General features: G+C 39.5%; 1 protein-coding gene across 8 annotated transcripts in view; it reads right to left on the bottom strand.

The window, feature by feature from the left end:
* NLGN1 (neuroligin 1) overlaps positions 1 to 20,321 on the bottom strand; it is a 910,345-nt gene extending 890,024 nt beyond the window's left edge. For 6 of the 8 annotated variants that reach the window (XM_058426454.1, XM_032753229.2, XM_058426452.1 and 3 more), the window contains exon 1: positions 19,265 to 20,321. The gene's annotated coding sequence lies outside the window, so the exon portion shown is untranslated. Of the gene's footprint in view, positions 1 to 17,459; positions 18,187 to 19,264 lie in introns of those variants that run through there. The other 2 variants (XM_058426456.1, XM_058426455.1) reach the window with 2 other exon arrangements.
* Positions 20,322 to 21,249: the final 928 nt, after the last annotated feature.

The following is a 21,249-nucleotide window of genomic DNA, read 5'->3' as shown; positions in this document are numbered from 1 at the left end:
ATATATATATGTGTATATATATATACATATACATACATATATACATATATATATATATTTACTCCTTGCAATGTTCCACAGGTAGAGCTCTCCTTATCTCCCTTTATCAATAGGGAAACTGAAGCATAGAGAGACTAAATAACTTAATGACAGAGGCTCCTCTGATTTTAAGGCCTATGCCCTGAATCCATCCAATTTCTGACTCTACTACAATATATTACCTTTTTCTCTGCTATACTCAGTGGTATCCCATATTCATATAGAGTTTAATAGTATATAAAATGCCTTTTCAGACTTTGACTTATTGGTCCTTTAATACTACCCTGTGAAACAGGCAAGAATATGTTGTCTTTCTTATTTTACAGGGAAAAACACTGAAACTCAGCCAGGTTGAACAGCCTTCAGCAATCATTAGCATACGGCAAAGTCAAAACTTACCTATGTCAACTTATATCTACATCATCCAACTTCAATCCCAGTGTACTATGCGTAGCATCAAGCTTCTTTCCATTCTACTTTTTCCGGGAGAGATTTGTCTTCATACTGCTAAACTTCTTGTTGAGAACTTAAAAAATAAGGATCAGAGAAAGACATAATGCCTGTCAGTTGCTTTAAATTATCCCCCCTCCTACTTCCTGCCATCTCAGATTTAAATAGCAATCCCTATATAATAGGAGCTGTAAATTTGCCTATTTTGCACTTGACAAAGGAGGTTTTTCCTGAAAGCCTTGCTCAAAGGTCCAGAATTTAACCACATACAATTGAGTTACTACAATTATTTGGCGTAATGTTAAATCTAACTATTTGAAACAACCCTTTAATAACAATTAGCTTGAAAAACAAATGTGGTTTTCAAAACACTGCAAATGTTCTAACTTTGCTTGATGAAGAATCAAAGACCAAGGAGAAGTTTGGCTCACTTGGCAGTTGCCTCCTTGATAGCCCTCTTGTCTCCATGTGCATCTTATTGTGGGCTCTTGTTTCAATTTATTTGATTAGGGATTTCAGGTGGACTTCTCTGATGACGTTATTCATACGTGGACATCTTAGGGCCTCTTCCCTGCTCTGTCCCAGGATGCTTTCTTATCTGATTCCTATTGTTTGTCATTCTAGGCTGTACACCCTCTTGGGCCTTCTCAAAACCACCCACTTCACCTTTCATGGTCCTGCTCCTCCAAATCTGATTTCCAAAGTGAGATGTTGCTCCTTAAATCATCCTGCCTTTCTCTCCCCAAAGACATTAATGTCCAGGTCCTTTTCTTTTCAAGGGTTTTACTATTAAACACAAATGGACACATTGCTGTAGATCCCTTCCTCAGTAATGGTTCCTCTTTCTAGACTAAGAAGTTTTTGGTGGTTTTTTTTTTTTCACATGGAGATGTTGCATATCACATAATGTAGTTCTAGTCTCTTAACTAAGGTTCTGAGGTGGCAAACTGAAGCCTCTATGTACCCTTTGCCAAACAAAGCATGGCGGTAATTCTCAGATTACAAAGAAAGGACCACACTGACCCCTTACTTAAGTCCAGTGGTTTCCTAGCTCCCTGAGGATTCCTTCTTCTCCAGTCCAATTCAAAGATAGCCATTTAATCATTCCTAAGCGGGAGACATGCCCTCTACTCACTCTGCTCCCTGCCCTTTCCCAGCTTTTTGTATACTACCAAGAAGAGTACTATCTAACAAATATCTCCTTTATCACACTCAAATCAATATTCAAGCATCCTCTCTGTTTCTGTTAAGTCAGCAACACAGCTGCCAGTTTGCTTGCAGACATAGCTTGAAACAACAAGATGTGAGGTTGATCTTTTTTGGTACCATACATGCCCCTCTCCCTTCCGGGCCCCCACTCCTGTTCCCATATGTTCACATCCTAATACAACGTAAGTATGAAGATGCTTTGGAGGCACTTTGGGGTACCTTCCCGAACCCAGGATCTTCTGTGCACAAAGTGGACATGATAATCGCTGCAGTGTGGAACCGCGTGCTGGGGACACCTTCTCTGTACATACAAAGCTCACATCATCTCTTCTACCTTCACTAGTCACCTGTTGTACCACAACCACTGCTGCTTCCTTTCTCATTCTTTTTCCAGGGAGAAGAAGGTTGTTGAAACCTTTTGTCCATAGGGTAGCCAGAATCACCTGGTATATTTAGCTTCAGGGCTTCCCATTTGACCTGCTGCTCTGGCCCTGAACTTCTCTGGACATCTGGGGTCAAGGCTCCTGAAGGAAGTGATAACCAATGTCTTCCAGAGTTTTGGAAGTTAACAAAATTGCTGTAGATCTCTTCCTCAGTAATGGTCCCTCTTTCTAGACTAAGAAGTTTTTATTTATTTTATTTTATTTTATTTTATTTTATTTTATTTTATTTTATTTTATTTTATTTTTGAGATGGAGTCTTGCTCTGTCACCTAGGCATGATGTCAACTCACTGCAACCTCTGCCTCCTGGGTTCAAGCAATTCTTCTGCCTCAGCCTCCCAAGTAGCTGGGACTACAGGTGCATGCCACCACACCCGGCTAAGTTTTGTATTTTTAGTAGAGATGGGGTTTCATCATATTGGTAGGGCTGGTCTTGAACTCCTGACCTTGTGATCCACCTGCCTCAGCCTCCCAAAGTGCTGGGGCTACAGGCATGAGCCACAGCACCTAGCCGAGAAGTTTCATTTTTAAAATTAAAATAAAATAGGTAGATAGATGGATAGATAAAACAAAAAATATATGAACTTCCTTATCTCAGAGACAAATTTGTGTTCTTGAAAGTTCTGCAGGCAGAAGGACACTAGATCACAGTCACATTGCATCCCCAACTTCCTTAGTCCATCACTTCCCCCAAAAATGGATTAGGAATGGGCAGTCTGTGAGGGAAGCATGTTGGCTAGGGTGGGCAAGGCAGAAAGAGAAGGAAAGACTCTTAAAAAGAAAGAAGGATAAATATCGCCAGGGAGTCAAGCACAAGTAATCTTTCTTATTCCCTCCTTTCCATCTGTAGCACAAACCACAGTTAATCAATTACTTTCTTGAAGAGAATTACTGTTACATGGAAAGGGACCTAAGAAAGCACTTGTTGTCAGCATTATGCGCTGCAGGCCTTATCACAATCAGGCCAAAAAAAGTACCATTACAGAGCCAAAGGAGATCATCTCATTTCATAGAATCCCTTCTTGTGAAAGTATGTTATTGGATATGCCTGATGCTGTCAAAGTGGGGTGGCGGAAGGCTGAGCAGTATTAAGAATACAGCTTTTTTTGTGGTTGTTCAAAGAAGAACTATAGCAATTCTTCCTTTCCAGTGTTTTTATAATTTGGTTTAGAATCAGCCAAGACAAAACAAGAGAAGGGCTAGAAACCTTCCCTCCAAGAAGTTGGAATCAATATAGTTTCCTGAAATATTTTGTCGGTGTGGTAATTAAAAGAGTTTCACTCAGAACTTTATGCATTTGACTATTTCCTCATTAAAAAAAAAAAGGTCAGTGTGCTAATAAAGACAAATACATTCTATTTTCCTTTCAGGATTTTAATTCTCTCAATCCTATCATAGTACTCAAGAGCAAGCTTACCTGATGTCTTTACAGCAATCCTGGTTCTAATGCTCTACAGCAAAATCACCTGTGCAAATATGTGTGCACACTGTGTGTGTGTGTCAGAGTGAGAGAGAATGTACTGAGCACTGGCATGTGCATCTAAAAAGTTTTAGTCTTAATTCCTCACGCTTTATTTTTGGTAGCATCGTTAACATTACAAAAACAGTAAACTGGTATAGGTTTCAAACTTGCAAACTTGCTAATAGTATTCTAAAGAGGGACAATGCCAGGATCAGAAAGAATACTTCTTGCTCCAAACACAATTTTATATTTTGAAATATGATTTACTTTCTGGATTGCAGCCAGGCAATTACCATTCACAAATATTTCAAGTGAGAGAGATAAAGTGGTTGCTACTAGTCCCATAATTTGGAATTGCTGCTAACAGATTTTACATATCATCTACTTTTCTGCCATTCTCTTTCAGAAAATACAATTAAATCTTAATATTTCTGCATTTTAAGTCTCACTGTCAGCTTCATCACTGCTTGAAACAAAAGCGTGTAAGTGGCTCCCTCTGGTGCTGCCACTAGTATTAATTTTTCTATTTGCAACCACAGATGTAACCCAGATAAGCAGGAAAAAGTAGGTAGAAGCCCTCATAACTGGAAATGTCTCTTGGCACACAATCCCACATGGAATAATATTAGATAAGAGATGAGGGGTTTTGGAGGGTGGGGTAGGAATAGATGCTCAATATCTTCCTTGGCCTTTTTTCCTCACTTCATATACACAAAAGGAAATTGCAAAAGCTTTAAGAAAAGTCACGTTTATTAAACCCCAGCCAAAATCCCCCATTCTTGTTGCCGAATACTAATGACCTAAGAAAGTACTTAAGTACTACTTCTAATGGACCTCAACAGGGCCATCAGTCACCAGCCCAGCACTCCACTTGACCTGCGGCCTACATAGCCATGATTAGAGCAAAAGTGGGATCATAAAAAGCCTCTTCCAAGTGGCAGCTGAGGGCTCCAGAACAGCACCTCTGAATGGCAGTGGTGAAGGAAGCTGGCAAAACTTCCTTCTGTGGCTGCGATCCATAGTTCTCTCTGATGACCACTCTTTCAACGTAAGTCCTACTCACAGACAGACAATGTCTGAAATTTAGACTCCGTAAGGGAATGATCTGACTTCTAGGTCAGCCACCACAGTGTACAGCCCCAATGATTAGTTTATAGCAATCTGCAGGCTCTCTCATGTTGATCTTGCCCTCTTTTCTGCCAAAGAGGCAGCACATCTTCCCTGCTATATTTCTCTAAAGTACAGCATAGCCTCCACCACCAGCCAGAATGTTAATGCATTATCACTCTGTACACTGAGAAAACAAGTGACCATATGTAGCCTGTGCCAGTGGAGCTGTAACTGTGAAGAACAATGGCTCTGAGTCAACAACAGAATTAAACTACTCCCTCTTGTGAAGCTCTTCTGAATATTTTAAGTGTTGCCTTGAAAGTGTGGGATTATGTGCAAGCATAAACATTAGCTTAATGCAATTTTTTGGTACAGAATATGCCAGAGTTTAAAAATCAGAATTGAAATGCAGAAAATAACTTTGGGATAAATTTAATTTTTTTATGTGTGATTAAAACATGATTGAAGTGGCATACTTTATGTATAATTAAAGTTGCTTTGTAATTAAGAGATTTAAACATGTATAGAAAATGATACGGCCTAGTTTGGAGATTTTACAAAGGCACCTATTAAGTACTCACTCCCTAGCAAGCCTATGACTCAAATGTTTTCACATTCTAATGCTGATAGAGTTCTTGAATTTTCTAAAGCTGCCAATTTCACCATTTCTAAATGCTTTATCCCTCCTTCCATGTGCTAGTGAAATAAAAGCAGCCCGATCTCCTCTGCATTAACAAAAACATGGATGTAGAACACTATCTCTGAACTTCAAAAACTCCAGGTGAAAAAAGGATTGTCACAATTGAGATAGTGTTTGACTCATCTTTGTCTTCTCCATTGTGCCTAGCACCATGTCCCACCCAGTACTTAGGAAATATGTGATAAATGGCTATTAGTAGGCGAGCAGAGTGTGTCTGTGTTTATGTGTGGAGGGTTCTTATGATAATGCAAACACTTCTGACCTAGTGGTGGCTGACCTAGAAGTCAGATCATTCCCTTACGGAGTCTAAATTTCAGACATTGTCTGTCTGTGAGTAGGACTTACAGGCAAAAGTTCTATATTATTTTGTTTATTCCCATAACAGCCCTATACTTCTTTAGAGTTTTAGAATAGCCTGGTGAAGGAATGACATTCAAAATAGACTAGAGGACTACTCTCAGTGTATTTTTTACAGACAGAAAAACTAAATCAAAGAGAGGTGAAGTCCACACAGAATCATGAATTTTAGTACTAACTTAGCAGCAGTACCACCTATTAAGCTAAAGAATGATGCAGAACAAGTTTTTTTTTTTTTTTCCCCTTATCTTGCTCATTTGTGTCAGCCCCTTTCCCAGACCCAAATTCCTCAATCTCCCACCCTCTCCAGAGATTGCCTCTTGGCCCCTCTACAGGTCCCTAAAACATCCTTCTAGTAAGCACCTGGCATTAACCTAGGCTTGTTCTCACTAGCAATGATCTTGGCTTAAACTGATCTTCCTGGCCTTCCCCATCAATACTTGTCTTTTTTATGTTTCATTCTTTTTAGCCAAGTATCACATGGGGCAGGGAAATATTCAGACAAACTTATCATATTAGAGTGTTGGTTGCTGATATTTGCATTTACAAGGCTTTTGCAACATTTCAAAAGCACAATGGAAAATTTTGCATTTGGGTTCTGGATTTAGGTACAGAAAGGATGCCATGTAAGAGACGTTGTTGACTGGATACAGGGGTCAGGAGATAGGGAATCAGGAGTTGGAAATGGGAGAAAGAAATAATATTCATGAAGATAAGCAAAAAAAATATGGACTGATAGATGAATGCTAGATTTATTTTCCTGGGGGCCAGTGACACATTTTCTAGTGTTTTTCCATGTTCTCGTCTATAGTATATATGGAATATGAACAATTTTTTCCAAGAAAAGTGATTGTTTCTTCTCAGGCTTTCTCATATCAATCATTCAACTATAATTTTCAATTGAATCAGATAGATAAACAGATAGAGAGAGGTAGACAGATACACATTTACATATTGATATGTATGTATACATATGGCAGTTTTGCAAACCTGAGTGTAGCAGGATAAATAAAAGATATTGCAATGTTAAGGATGGCTCTTTATACTCTTTCTAACGCTCTAAGAAATTATTCCATTTCCAGTGATTGTACCTTCATTCTCCTCTATAGTAGCACCACCCAATGCTCTTGTTTTTCTCAGATTTCTATGGTAGAGTGTCCCACGAGAGGCTGTTCTGTGAAATCTCAGGCTTCCTAGGAGTTCTAGAGAAGGCTGGTGAGGAAATGACACTCAAAATAGCATACCAGGACTATTCCCAGCGTATTTTGACTGGCAGAGTTGTAATGCACCTATTCTCTTTTTTTTTTTTTTTTTTTTTTTTTTGAGACGGAGTCTCACTCTGTCACCCAGGCTGGAGTGCAGTGGCGCGATCTTGGTTCACTGCAACATCTACCTCCCGAGTTCACGCCATTCTCCTGCCTCAGTCTCCCAAGTAGCTGGGATTACAGGTGCCTGCCACCACGCCCAGCTAATTTTTTGTATTTTTAGTACAGACGGGGTTTCACCGTGTTAGCCAGGATGGTCTCGATCTCCTGACCCCGTGATCCGCCCGCCTCGGCCTCCCAAAGTGCTGGGATTACAGGCATGAGCCACTGCGCTTGGCCAATGCGCCTATTCTTGAGAAGTTATAGAAGCCATGTTTATGGAGTTCTTATGCTTATGCTCTTCTGAACGAGTCCCTCCCTAATCTCCAGGTGCTGGTTATTCTAGCCACTGACTCCCAGAATGAGCTGCTGTTTTTATGGAGAGTGACTTCAAGGAGAGTCAGGAGGGATGTGTTGATTTTACATAGAATTTAGTAGAAACGGAAGAATACATCTCTCTTTAAATTGCCCCCTTAGACCTTAAAAATGTTAAAAATTTTTAAGTGATGGTGAGTATGACCAATGAGCATTAAAAGACAGATTGGCACCAACTAGATTCTCTCTCCCTTAAGCAAATAGGCATTTTGTCTTGCAATCACGGGACTGCCTGGAGTACCATGTTGAAAAGGAGCATGGAAAAGAAGACATATTGTGTGAGGCAGAACGTTTCTAGTATTTCTTACGGAAAGAGTGCTCAGGGTAGAGAACCATATGTAGGCAGGCTTGTGATAAGAAGAATCTTCTCATTTGATGACAAGCAATCAAATAATCTCAGCTTGATTTTGTATCAACCAATGTCACAAATAGACATTCTCAGAAAGCCACACATTCCATTTTAAATAATTTATTTTTAGTGGAAGCAAACTCTTTCTGATATGAGTAATATGAACCAATTTTTCTGAGGACTATTTATTCAAAATAAATGTATAATTGTTATTTCTAATCTGCAGAGGTCCTAAACCAAAATACTGAATGCAAAATAAGATGTATGATTTCAATAAGCATTTTTCTTTGCTTTCTACAATGATATTTCTCAATGTGTTTGTATGTGTGTGTTTACTTTTGAAAGAATCTAGAATGGCCAACTGCCTCTGCTGCCTGTCTTAGTCTTGATTTTTATTGCTTTTATGCAAGCAATGCTTGCTCCCTCTTCTCTATTTATTCATATCCTAATCCCCTTTAAATAACACCTCCTCCACTAACTTTGCTAAAAATATGACTCTCCTTTTTTATCAGTTCTGGTGATTATTACCTATACTTCTAAAATTCTAGTAATTATGTAATCATGGTAACTTATATATAGAATATATAGTGCTGATGTATGTATTACTGCAATTTAAATAAAACTAATGCATGAAGGCATTACGTGAAGATCAGATTCTAGCTCTACCATGGCATAAACAAGCAAATCATTTTTTTCCTCTGGGCTTCAGTTTTGTCACATGTAAACTAAGGAAATGGGCCTATGTTATCTAAAACCCACCATGGCCCTTTCAGCTTTTCAGCTGGAAAGACCATTGAAAATTTATTAAAGTTTTTAGAAATAAATGATTCCTTTGTACAATATGTTTTACAAACCACCTTAGGTCAAAAAATGTGATTTTCCGCATTTAGCCATAAAGATGTGATTGCAATATGAATATAATCTCTGAACCCCATTTAATGATCTGAGACTCTAAGCCATTAAATAGTACTCTCCATCTTAAAACCTAGTATCTTGAATATTTTTCTTATGGATGAAGTGACACAACTAGAGGATTAAAATAATTAATAATTTTATAGAAACCTACTTACTTCAGTAATACTACATCATATGTTTTTGATATCTTAATTGTATTATGAGAGAACTTCAAGAATATCTAGCCAAAATAAAAAAGAAGGATTTTCTTCATGCTCCATAAATCAACTCACTTTTTAAGCAAAGCAGGTAGGTGAGAAGCAACACAGTGTTTTCTCTGTGGTGACTACAGCTAAAACGAGAGAAAGGAGAGTGGCACACCTCTGGAGAGCTTGTTATTCATCAAAAAGTAAGTGCCCAGCTTTCTGACCACTTAAGAGCAGTGGCAATTTTCAAATACAATACAGGGAAGAAACACTGTTGTCTGTGGAATTGCACAGTAAGAACTGTCAAGATGTATCCACAAATAGTAGCATCTGACTGGTCCAACTACAGGCTTCTCTTCCTTTGATTTATATATATATATACATGAATACATATATATGAATTCAATATATATGAATATATATTCATATATATCGATATATATCATATATTCATATATATTGAATTCATATATATGTATTCATATATATGATTCATAGATATATTTGATTCATATATATTCATATATAATATATATATAAAATAAAATAGTACGTCGCCAATTTATACTGAATCATAAAATATGGTTCAGTAATGATAAAATAAAAACGGGAAACTTCATTTTTACCTGTCAATTTTCTCTTGCTTCTTACTGATAATTCTTTTTAAGAAGAACATTTATATATAGTGATAGTTAATTCCTTGCATAAGTTTTCTTTGTTCTTGGTGGAAAATGCATTTTCTTCTTGCCTCCTCCTACTTTTACATCCGCTATTTGGCTGTGATTTATTTAGTAATCTTTCTCATCCAGTATATTTGAGGAGAAGAGTTCCTAAATCCTACTTTCGTTCCGTTGAATCTTCTGCATTGCTTAACAGTTATTTTAAAGAACAAGTAAGATATGTATGGACAAGTCTCCCAAAACATGTAAAATATTAAAGCTATACATGATACAATAAATCTTAAAGTTATATATGTTATATATTTTAAGCTTACCAGCTTAGAGTACATCCCTCCACTATTATGTATTTGTAGCATACTAACTTAAAATGTGTAATATATTATTACAGACTTTATTTCTGATTATCTTTACCCAAAACAGATTTTAGAGGCAGGAAACATGTTTAATTTCAATTAGTCTAACCATACACTTGAAACACGAAAACCAAAGCCTAGAGTGAAGGGATCACGAGAAATGACACAAGAGAGTTACTAGAAGAGTCTGCTCCCCAGACATCGGTCTCTTCATTCCTGGTCTAGTTCTCTTCGTTTGTTTTCATCTTACTATTATTTCTTTTCCTAAGACTAGCTATGTTTTATATATTACACAATTGGAGGGCAAATAGAGAAAAAAAGAGACAGGATTAAATTTTAATCATACTTTCTAAGAATTACCCAGTAATTTCTCTTATCTAACTATTTGGAGATTATTCGTTCGGTTAATTAGTTATCGCTATGGCATTAGTTTGTTTAAAAAATGAGGATACATGTATAATTAAAGTTGCCATATTTCATTGACTCTGACACCTTTAACATATCTGAAATCAAGGTGCATTTTATAATTTCTTATGGCCAAGCAGTAGTGGAGGCATAGTAGCCACAGACTATATATGTGAAAATTGTTTGTGTTCTTCTTATTCTTCTTAGCATGACCAGACAACCACCACTCCTGACAGTTCAGGACAATTTAAGAAAGGCAAATGAGTTCTGGTTGTTGTCTGAAAACATTCCATTGTCACATTCTAGTAAAATCAACAACACACCAGGATCAAATCATTCAGAAGGTATCAGCTGCTTGGAATTAAATTCTGAAGACTATCGCGGAGCCCTTAAAAAACACTGCATCACCAACACATGCATACTATTTTCTGTGGAAAAACATGGCTATGAATGAGTCAAAAAATGATTCAGAAGAGGTTCTGAATAGGATAAATTTTTTTTAAATTCTTAAACCAATGCATCTTACTAATATTATACATTTTATTCACGTAAAAGATGGATATATGTTAAAAATCTATATCTATTTGTCTAAAAATCCTCCTCATAGAAATATAAAGTAAAAATTCTAAGTAGTAGGGAAGCATTGTGGAATGAATACTGGGGTATTCTTTCCACAGTGTGAATAAAATGCAGTGTTCTAGAATCAGTGCTCCTTGGTTTTGATAAAATATGGTATATTAAATATAATTAAACATTTAACTCCCTAGCAGAGGTTTCAGGAACTTGCAGTAGCTTAGGCTCATTGCTATGAACCATAATGAATTCACAATGGATGTGTGAAATAAACCTTCTAATCATCCACCTCTTATCTGGACTGTGTCCAGATAAGAGGGTTCAGGTAGATACTTAAAAACATACTTCCATGATGGTGATCACCTGACATAGGAGTGCCCACCACAATATAGATCTATTCAAACTCTATTTCACTATATTTCCACCTTCAAATATATCTTCCATTAAAGCAAAAAGGAAAAGCATCTGTTCCTGACCCTAAACACAGATGGAGTTACTAATTACCATTTTAAGCTTGATTCAAAAATCAATTCCCCTGGAGGCGAGGAGCCCAGTTCAGAGGTGGTTGCTGTGGTGTAAACAGCTCCAGGCATGGAGCCTGAAAATAGAGCATTGTCAATGGAATGATGAGATGCTCAGAAGGCACATTCTAACATACTGAAGGTAAGCCAAGAAGATCGCCAACATCCATCACAAAAGTTGCTTTGAAACAGAGAGAGACATCAACCCCATTCTTTTCCTAGTTTGTTTCCTTTACATTGTGGTTTTGGATCCTTTATACTGAAGAAAGAGTTATTGCAATGAGGGTATTAGAATTCTAAAACTGGAGGGAAAAAAAGTTGAGACACAATTTATATCTGTTCATAGAGCAAAATAAATATAATGAATTCAATTTATTTAGATTTTATCTCACCTACACTGCCTTAGTTTCCCACCTCTCTGCAAACTACAATACATATCTCTCAATACATAAAAATAACTCAAGCACAACTGCTATCTCTTTTCCCTGAAATCCTATTGCACCATACTGTACCTGTTGCTCCTCTCATGCCACAACTTCAGCAGTTTACCGAACATAGTATCGTCTAATTTCCAAACATACATTCATTCAGGGAAAAAAAGACATGTATTGAGTGATGTGTGATGGCACTCATTTGTTTGTGCATGTATTCATTACATTATTTCTCCTTCCAAAAAATAATTTGAAGCAGTTATGATTTAAAAAAAAAACTCCAAAATAATCAAATATTGAAACAAAGTTGAAGTTTAAAAATGAATCCAAATAATAAAGCAGAGTAAAAGAAGATGATTAAGGACATCTTTTTCAATTGAGCACAAAATTGGCTCTGAGCTTCCATGAAGTCAGGCAAAAGAATGGAAATAAAGCTTTCCTTGTTTACAAAAATGAGTCATAATGTTCAATGAGAGAGATGCTCACTGGTATGTGAGCTGAAAATTAGATCCCTCCCTTGAGCCCCTCAAGTAAATAAACCATTATCAGAAACAAAGAAGTAATTTTTATTTGTGCAAAGCATATATGAAGTCCTTCTTTATGAGAGTAACTGGCCAAAGGGTTCAGTCATTTCTCTTATTATCTCTGAATTAGGATGGTGAAATCATATGACAAACATAGATGAGGATACGTGATCTGTTTGGTAAGGTGGACATCCTGTGATTTAACTATGGTTTACATTATATGATCATATAGATAGGTATACGATGACAAAGCAAGGTTTATAATTTAGACATGTAATATAGTATAATTCAGTATTTGCAATTTTATGCAGGTCACATTCCTACATTTTCCAATTATTCAGTTTCTATTAAAAAAAACAACTCTGTAACATCATGAAAGCATGCATTCTACATCAGCAGCATGCAGCCAGACATATACACCATCTATTCCATGGATTCAAAGGCCATGTGATTATCTTTTCATGCATTTAATTTTCATATAGGCATTCCATATTTTAAAAGATTTGAGAAGGATAGGCATTTTGTTTGTGGAACTCCCTGTTAGGAGCCCTAGATAGTTATTGCCTCCTTCCTCCCAGTTAACAGAGCTCTGATACTTGTGTGATGCAGCCAAGTCCACAGGAAAACAGACTTCTTCCCCAGCCCTCAAGGGACTGACCATGATGATCAAAAACAATTGTATAACACATTGCCTCATCGCCAGTTATAAGTTAAGAGTGAAATGTGACATAGTTTTAGTCATTCAGGCATAAAGGGAAGTTTGCTGATCTCTTCTGGGAAAAGTTTCCTTCTAGATAAAGAGACATATACATCAGAAGAAGACTGCTTTTTCATTTTTGCTTTGAGTGGGGCTATGAGAAGAGGTGATGTTTGGCTCTGTGATAACCATATTGTTTATCTTGTTTCCAAGATAAAGACTCAAGAGATTTACAGTGAAGTTGCACCAGAGCCATGACATCCTTGAACTCTTAAGTTAGCCAACCCTGGATCAGCACACCCCCAGAATCCTGGTTCTGTGAGATAATGAATGTATTTTTTTGTTAAAGCCCTTAATTGGGTACTCTGTTACTCACAGGCAAAAGCTTCCTAACAGACACCATCTTTTATATTTCTATATTCTATACAAAGTTGAGCAAAAATTTGCATTCAACGAACTTACAGAAAACATAAACAAGAGTAGGAAGAAAAAAGATTACAATCAATCAGACAAGATCACTGGTCGTCCACAGTAATGTTATATATCTTTGTAAGGCAGAATTATTTCCTACGATAGAATCCAAAAGTACTTATTGGTAGGTAGATGGTAGGTAGATAAGCAACCCAACTTAAAGTTACTATAGTCCACGCTAACACATCTGTACCAGAATCCATTATTTTACCTACTGCCTTCACTAGCATGTGTTATCTTTCTAAATACAAGCATTAGAAAGAAGTATTAAAACAATAGAGCTGCATTTTTATTTCCTTTGACATCTCTCACATGATTACTAAATAATTGGTAAGTATCAATAGCAAACTCTATTGCTTTATTCAATAGACTGGAAGAGAAGGGATGCTATCTGCGGAGAAAAATGTTATGAAGCTCTATATGTTTCCATTCTGCCCGTTTATTTTCTAAGTAAAATATCATCAAAAGGAAAAATATCACAGTATTATCCTAGTTGCTTTATTAACATTTGGCATGTGGAAAAATTATATCGACCCTCTTTGATGGATGTTTATTTTGTGTTTACTCTCCTGAGTATTTAGATGAATTCTATGTATTCATTCACTCTGCCATCATGGCAAACACTAAGTTTTCAAACCCAAATCCGTTTCCCCTTCTTTTCTTGAAGATTCTGATTTTGTTGAGGGTAGTAAAATGCCACCCTAAAAATCTATCTTCCAACCTCTCAGTTACCTAGAAGTAGCCAGCTGACACAGTCTGGCAGTGATATGAGAATGGAAGGCTATGGGGAGAATGTTCGAACCATAAAAAAAGACACCATGCTCAGAGAAGCCTTGTTTGGCCTCTTTCCCTCCTCTTCCTTCTTCTTGTTTGTTTTTTAAATCTCATCATGTGTCCTCTACTACTTACTAAGCAAAAATCAAAAAGATCCTCGCCACCACCATAATGCAGGGAAAAAAACGAAAAACAAAACAAAACAAAACAGGGGTAGGGAAGAGTAGGAAACAGAGAATTTCCTTCCTTCTGATCTCAGGGCAATACTTCTCAACCTGGGACAATCTGACCTCTCAGAGACGTTTGGCAATGTCTGGAGATACTTGGATAGTCATGATGAGGTGGGGGTGGGGTGTGCTACCAGCATCTGGTGGATAGAGGCCAAGGATGATGCTACACATCCCTATAATGTACAGTACACTCCCCCATAACAAAGACAAATAATTATCCAGCCCACAATGACAACAGTGTCAAAGCTGAGAAATCCTGAGGTAGAACACTGTTATCTTTTTCTCCCCCATTTTGGGTCCCAAAAGCAGACACAAGTTTAGAGGCACATCAGTGACCTTGTGCCCACGAGAAGAAAGGTTTCGAGATAATAGAAGAAGCCTGATAAAATGCTTAAGCAACTCTCTTCTCCTGACTTTTTATTATGTGAGATAAATAAAGCTTTATTTGCTTAATCCACGGTTAGCCAAGTTTTCTGTTACTTCACAGCCAAATATATTTATAAATAATACATTTACTATTCATTTATGGTAGACTCTATGTTCAGACATAAAGGTAAGCTATCATTTCTGAATGACATGATAAATCAGGCATGTCTTTTGATCTCTGGCAATTCACTGTGCAGTGAGAAAGCCAACCATTAGAAGTGTGAAAGGTGGGCTACTCCCAGTAGAAATACTGTGTTGTGGGAGCTCAGAGTAAAGGTACAGGGAGGAAGCAGCACGATGAAGGAAAGACCACCCAAGGAACTAAAATGTTTGTCTGTCCTACCATTGGTGTATATTTGGTGGGGTGGGGTAGGGGGGCAGGGAATGGATCAGTGAAGAAAGATCAACATAAGCAAACCACAAAAATCCTAAAATGGTATGCAGTGTTGGGGAAAATAGTAATTAAGAGTCTTGTGAATGGACTAAAGTGTGAATTCAGAAGGGGAGCCAGGAGGACAGTGTTTTAATCTACATAAGGAGGTTTATGAATTGTGAAAAGCATTGAGTGGCATTAGGGTTGTGGACTTTGGCATGTAATAATCTATAAGGAGCCACTGGCCAATGTTAATAAGATCATACCTATATTTCAGAAAAAATAATAATATTAAGTCTAGAAGACTGGACTTTGGTGATTCCATTTACAAATAATTAAAACATAACTGAAAAATTGCATCTTCCTATTGACAATCCAGTAAGATGGAAACTTCAAAAATTAAGCCTTTAAAATGTGGCAAAGGTATATGTTACACAGTTGCAGTTTCTAATATTACTGTTAACTTTAACTGTGTTTTGCTCACAAAAACTACATATTAGTATTTGTTAGGTAATTTGTGAAATAACTCCTTTGTGTAAAAATAATAAAGAATTATCAAGATAAACCATTACTATGCTAAAAACTGTTTGTTTCAATACATAAAAACCCAGAGAGGTATGTGTCACTCAAAGCTATATCTGTATTAGTATTGTCTCACAAAAAGTTGTCAATAGCATTAAAATGTATGCGAAAAATTTTATTAAAAACTCAGATTTTAGATTTATAACTGTATTTTCTAGTTCTAGCTACTTAATTATCCTATAAAGAAAACCCTAAACAGCTAGTTTAATATAATTTGAAGGGATATGTAGATCCTGCCACTGGATAACCATGTGAAAATAGTAAAAGCAGAATAAAATATAAGAATTTCAGAGTTGGAAGATACTTTAGAGAGTGATCCAAGAAAGTCATCCAGGGATGCATAGGGTCATCAGGCCTTCCAGCACCCTGCAAATAAAACCAATGGAGTTCTCAGCCTACCTTCTGTAAGTGTATATTTCACCTTCAACTTCAAAGCCATTCAAACATTTACATTTGAAAATACGTTATTACTAAATGTAAGTGGAAAATTTCACAAAATAAAACTACACTGAGGGAATAAAAAAAAGATTGACAGCAAGTACTTTGGGGGTGGAAGAAGGGAGACAATGGGAAGGACCGGAACTAAAGAAGCTTTTCTTACTCCACACTACTGGAACTCTAGTAGAATCTGCTGAAAGATTGACTCCCTCAGTTTCTGCTTATGTTAAGAGGATTGGGAAGACTAACTGCAGAATAGCAGGCTTACAGAAAACAGTTACTTCTTTTAATCAAACCATGTAATCAGAAGGCCTGAGTAATGATTAACTTCCACTTTCTCTGTGAATCACTCAATCACCCTGCAGTGCAAGTAGACTTAGATTCATTCTCTGCCAAAGGCACAGTAAATTTAATGTTTTTGCATTTAACATTTAATATTTTAAATACATGAATGGCCCTTGCGTCTGAGCTCATTTCAAAAACCTTGTGTTCTGCTAGGTTACAATGGCTGATGGAAATGCTGAGACATTTTATAGGTTTTACACTCAAACATAGGTACACATACCCTTTCTCAGTGACATTTTAATATCTATGATCCTATTAATAATTGAGCACAATTAATTGTGAGAAATGCATTAAGACCCTGTAATTTTCATGTACAGCATGACAACTGAATTGATTTAAGCAAAAATAGTCTACCGGAGTTTGAGTATAAAAAGAGGGCAAATGAGTATATTAACTACCTGTAAAAATGCAGAGTAACAGATACTGGGTTAACTATACGAATTCACGTTTCCCAAGTCCTATGTGTATCACTATGGCCCTGGAAATGCAAAAAGAAATAGTACCTTTGTGGAGGGCAACTGTTCATGATTTAGAATTACCACAAATGAACCAAATATTGGACATGTAATATCCCTCATCTCTATAACACACTAACAACCTCGTCTGGAAGAAATTATTTCCAATGCAAAATCTCAACCTAAATAATTTTAAATTCAGGTGGTTTTTCATTTCTACTCACAAGGCATTGTGTTGAGGCGGGCAGGAGTCGGTGGAGAACGGTTTAAATGTTGGGAATACCTTCTCTTCCCAGGAGAGTTTATTGCCCAATAATGCATAATATATTAGTTGCTCAACGCGGGGGATCTAGGGAGTGACATCTTGACTGGAACCACACAGATCTGAAAACCACCTCGCAGGAAACGTTGTGGGGAAGAAGAGCAACTTTCTTATCCCTGTCAAACTAACCGGCGGAACCAACCCCAGAACTAGCCGGAGGGCCTGGGGAGAGCAGAAGGCTGAAAGCAGCTCCTCTGCGCTCCGCCGAGGGTTCAGGCAAGGGTTTTCTTCTGGAGGCGGCATTGTTCCTCCATCTGCTCAGCCTCCGTATTTCGCCAGGAAACCCTCCCCGCTTTCTCGTAATCTGTTCCTTATTTCTTTTGTACCTCTCAGCCGATTTCCATGCTCTTGGTCTCTGTGGTCCCAGGGCACAGCTCTAGGGTGAAGAGCTGCAGTGACTGGGGCGCCGCTCTAAGGCTTTGGAGGCGACTGCACTCCGCCCGGGCTCTGGCAGCGTGCGCGCCGCACACTCGCTCGCTCCCTTCTCTCCGGTCTCTCCGGCTCGGACAGGCTCTCCCGGCCTCTCATCACCCACTACGGCTCGCCTTTCCTGCCGCGTCTCCCCACGCCAGCTCCGCGCGCTCGGCGCTGGCCGCCCGGGCGCGCTCTCCGCGCCGCCGCCTGATCCTCGGCTCACAGCCGCGGCGCTCCCCCGCCCGCCCACAGGCCGGGACTCGGAATTGGAGGGTCAACCCTCCGCGGGGAGGCGGGGAGGAGCGGCGAGGAGAGCTGGGGCAAGTGGGGAGCCGCGGGTGGGGGGACTGAGGGGGAACGGGAGAGTGAGCCCAGGAAGAAAGAAGATGCATCTGCTCCGAAGACGCCAATGAAGAAAGGACAGAGGGGGCAGGAGTGGAGTGGGGGAGAGAACGCCCACCAGGAGGGTGGGCAAAACGGGCAATTTACAAACTGCCGGGGCTAGAGATGCCGCGCGGAGGAGGAAGGAGGTTAGAGGGACGGAAGAAGAAATGAGGGGAAGTTCCCACATCTCCCCAAAAGGTCAGGTTTGAAAACCGTGTCCCTTGAACGGGAGTTAAACAAGCGACTGGCCATGGTGTAAAAGGTGGATTTAAAAGGAAATTTAGTGTCATGTACTTATTTAGACACGGCTTCCTCTCGCTCAACTCTGGCAAATTACCCTCCAAGTAAAATGTATTGGTTTTATGCAGAAACGGAAGGCGAATCTCCTCCACTGTGGACTCCTCCTGAGATATTGGTTTGTTTGCTGGTTATCTTTCTTTTTAAATGAAAAAAAAAAAAAAAAAAAGCGTTTGGGAGCTTCCATGAACCCCAACGCTTAAAAAAAACCACCCAGTTTATTAAAGTTCATTTTTTTTATTGCTTTTATTTTTATCAGAGGATAGGGTGAGGGACTGGCACCTTCAGATGTTTAAAACACTTACTTAGGTAGCATTATTTTTTATAAAGGACACAATTTCCTAAAACCGCCAGAAAGGCTATTGGAAAACTCAGTTACTCACCTGGAAAAGAGAGACGCATTTAAACTCTTAATAGACGATTACACCTCCAGCACCCCCCACCCCCACCCCAATGGAATTGGAAAAGGGTTGAGTTTACAGAAGAGGGAGAGCAGAGAAGGGTGGGTAGAAGGTGGGGAAGGCGAAGGAGAGGCAGGGAGTAGGAAGTTCTCGGCAATCCCCGGGATTAAGGTAAACGCCGGAGCTCGGCGGACGCAGGAAGCTCCCTTACCTTTCTCGCTAAGCCCCGTTTGCACCTGATCTGCAACCATAAATACTTCGTGGTGCTTAGTGTGCAGCCAAACGAAGGCCGAATGTTAATTCTTCACGCTCCCTCCCCCTTTTAAAAAACAGGCTCAAAAGAATGTTAATAGTGTTCTTGTTATCCATCGGCTCCAAAACATTCCGCTTCGTGGGGAGGAGAGACGAAAACCAGGCGCTTGGGCACGCGTATATGTATTTATATATTATGCGGTCGGTATATAAACATATATACGTTTCCTGCATGTAAATCCAAAAAGAAAAGCACCACAGATGCTTCTGTAAGCGGGAGGGGACAGCGAAGAGCAAAACTTGGCAAGCCAAATGTATCCAGAGATTTCGTACCAGGAGCCACCTGCTTCAATATGCAGAATTTCCGAGAAGATTTAGAGGGAGAAGGAAAAAAATTAAAAATAAAATACCCAAAACACACACTTGAAACTGGAAGACACCTATGAAGCTTGGAAATGGAGAGGATGAGAAGATCTCCCGGGGCTACAGATCCTCAGCTAAGTGAGCAATCGCCTCCGAAAATCATAGGCGGGGAGGTGGCTGCAGATGCGTCCCCTGCTCCGGTCCCCGCCGCCGCCGCCACTGCTACCTGTAGACACGCATACACACACGTACACGCGCGCACACACACTGCCACCTTCTCTCTCTCCCTCTCCCCTCACTCCGTGGCGTTGTCGGGTGCAGGAGTCTGAATCAAGCCAGACCATCCTCCAGACCCAATCCTGCCCCCCTCAGAGACAGGACTCCCTCCCCTGCCTCCCTCTCCCCGCCCGATTTATTGCACAACGTCCCCTCCCCTGCGCGCCCCTCCCGCCGGTCGGAGGCGCGATCTTGGTGGGGGTGGGCTTCAGGGGCGCGGGTCCGGCGGTGGTAGACTTGGTGCTGGTGATGGTCCCTCCCTTTACAAGTTCCGCCCTCCCTCCTTACTCCTCCCGCGGCAGCCGAGCGTCCTCCGCCCGCAGCTCCCGCAGCGCCTGCGGCGGCAGGAAGGGTGAAGGGCCCAGGGAGTCACGTGTGACGTTCGCCAAACCACTCAGAGCGGCGTGTGAGGGAACCGGCACTGCCGCCTAGACGCGAGGCCTCGGACGCTCTGAGTTTCTCTGTTCTCGGCGTCATCGTGCTCCGGTTCCAGGCGTTTTCGTCTTGGTGACGGAGAGCGCGGAGTTGGAGGCAACAGCCTTCCACTGTGCCTCTTCTTTCCCCTGACCCCCCACTCCTTTTTGATAAATCTCTAGCCACCAAACTCCCCTCTCTTTCCTCTGCTTCCTCTAGCTAGAGGCAGAGTAATCTCCGAATTGAAGCGTTCGTTGGCTGTAGCCTGTTCCGTGCGAGCAGTGTAAACGCAACGCCACTGCCTTTGGCCTCTCCCTCCTGGCTGTGCCCACAGCTTCTGCCGCTGGATAGGTGATTTTAAAAAAATCACAGCTAATCAATGTTGGCTTTTATGACGGGTGTGACTCACTATAGCACATTGTTTACACCTACCCGCTTCCCACTAGCCTCTCTGTGTGAATTTTTAAATGTAAGTGAGTTGGAAGATAGGGCGGTGCCTACAGAACCACTAAGTTAACTGATTGCCACCTGTAATAATCATAACCCCAAAAGGAAAACCTAGCAGTAGAAAATCGCTGTAAGTGACACGTGAACTAGAGATATGTTTTTTTCTCACCATTTAAGAGCTTGCTTCATATTTCTCAATCTCATGTATGCTTTAATCTCCACAATTCAAGTAAAAGAAATTTTAACATTTAGACTGCAATGGCCCTTATCACTCATTCATTAATTAATAACAATAAGTAAGAAACCAAGGTTCTACCATTACCGCTCTGATTTTTTAAAAAAACAGTCTTAAATATGACATGTTCCTTTGGCTTAAAGGAAATTCAGTACCACATTGTCTTGATGTCGTTTTAGAATCCAGTCTATCTTGTCAGGTTTTTCTTT

Source organism: Hylobates moloch, unplaced genomic scaffold (assembly GCF_009828535.3).
Source record: "Hylobates moloch isolate HMO894 unplaced genomic scaffold, HMol_V3 SCAFFOLD_13, whole genome shotgun sequence".
NCBI lineage: Eukaryota > Metazoa > Chordata > Mammalia > Primates > Hylobatidae > Hylobates > Hylobates moloch.
Note: the sequence above shows the minus strand (reverse complement) of the source record. Positions and strands in the feature narration are given on the sequence as shown.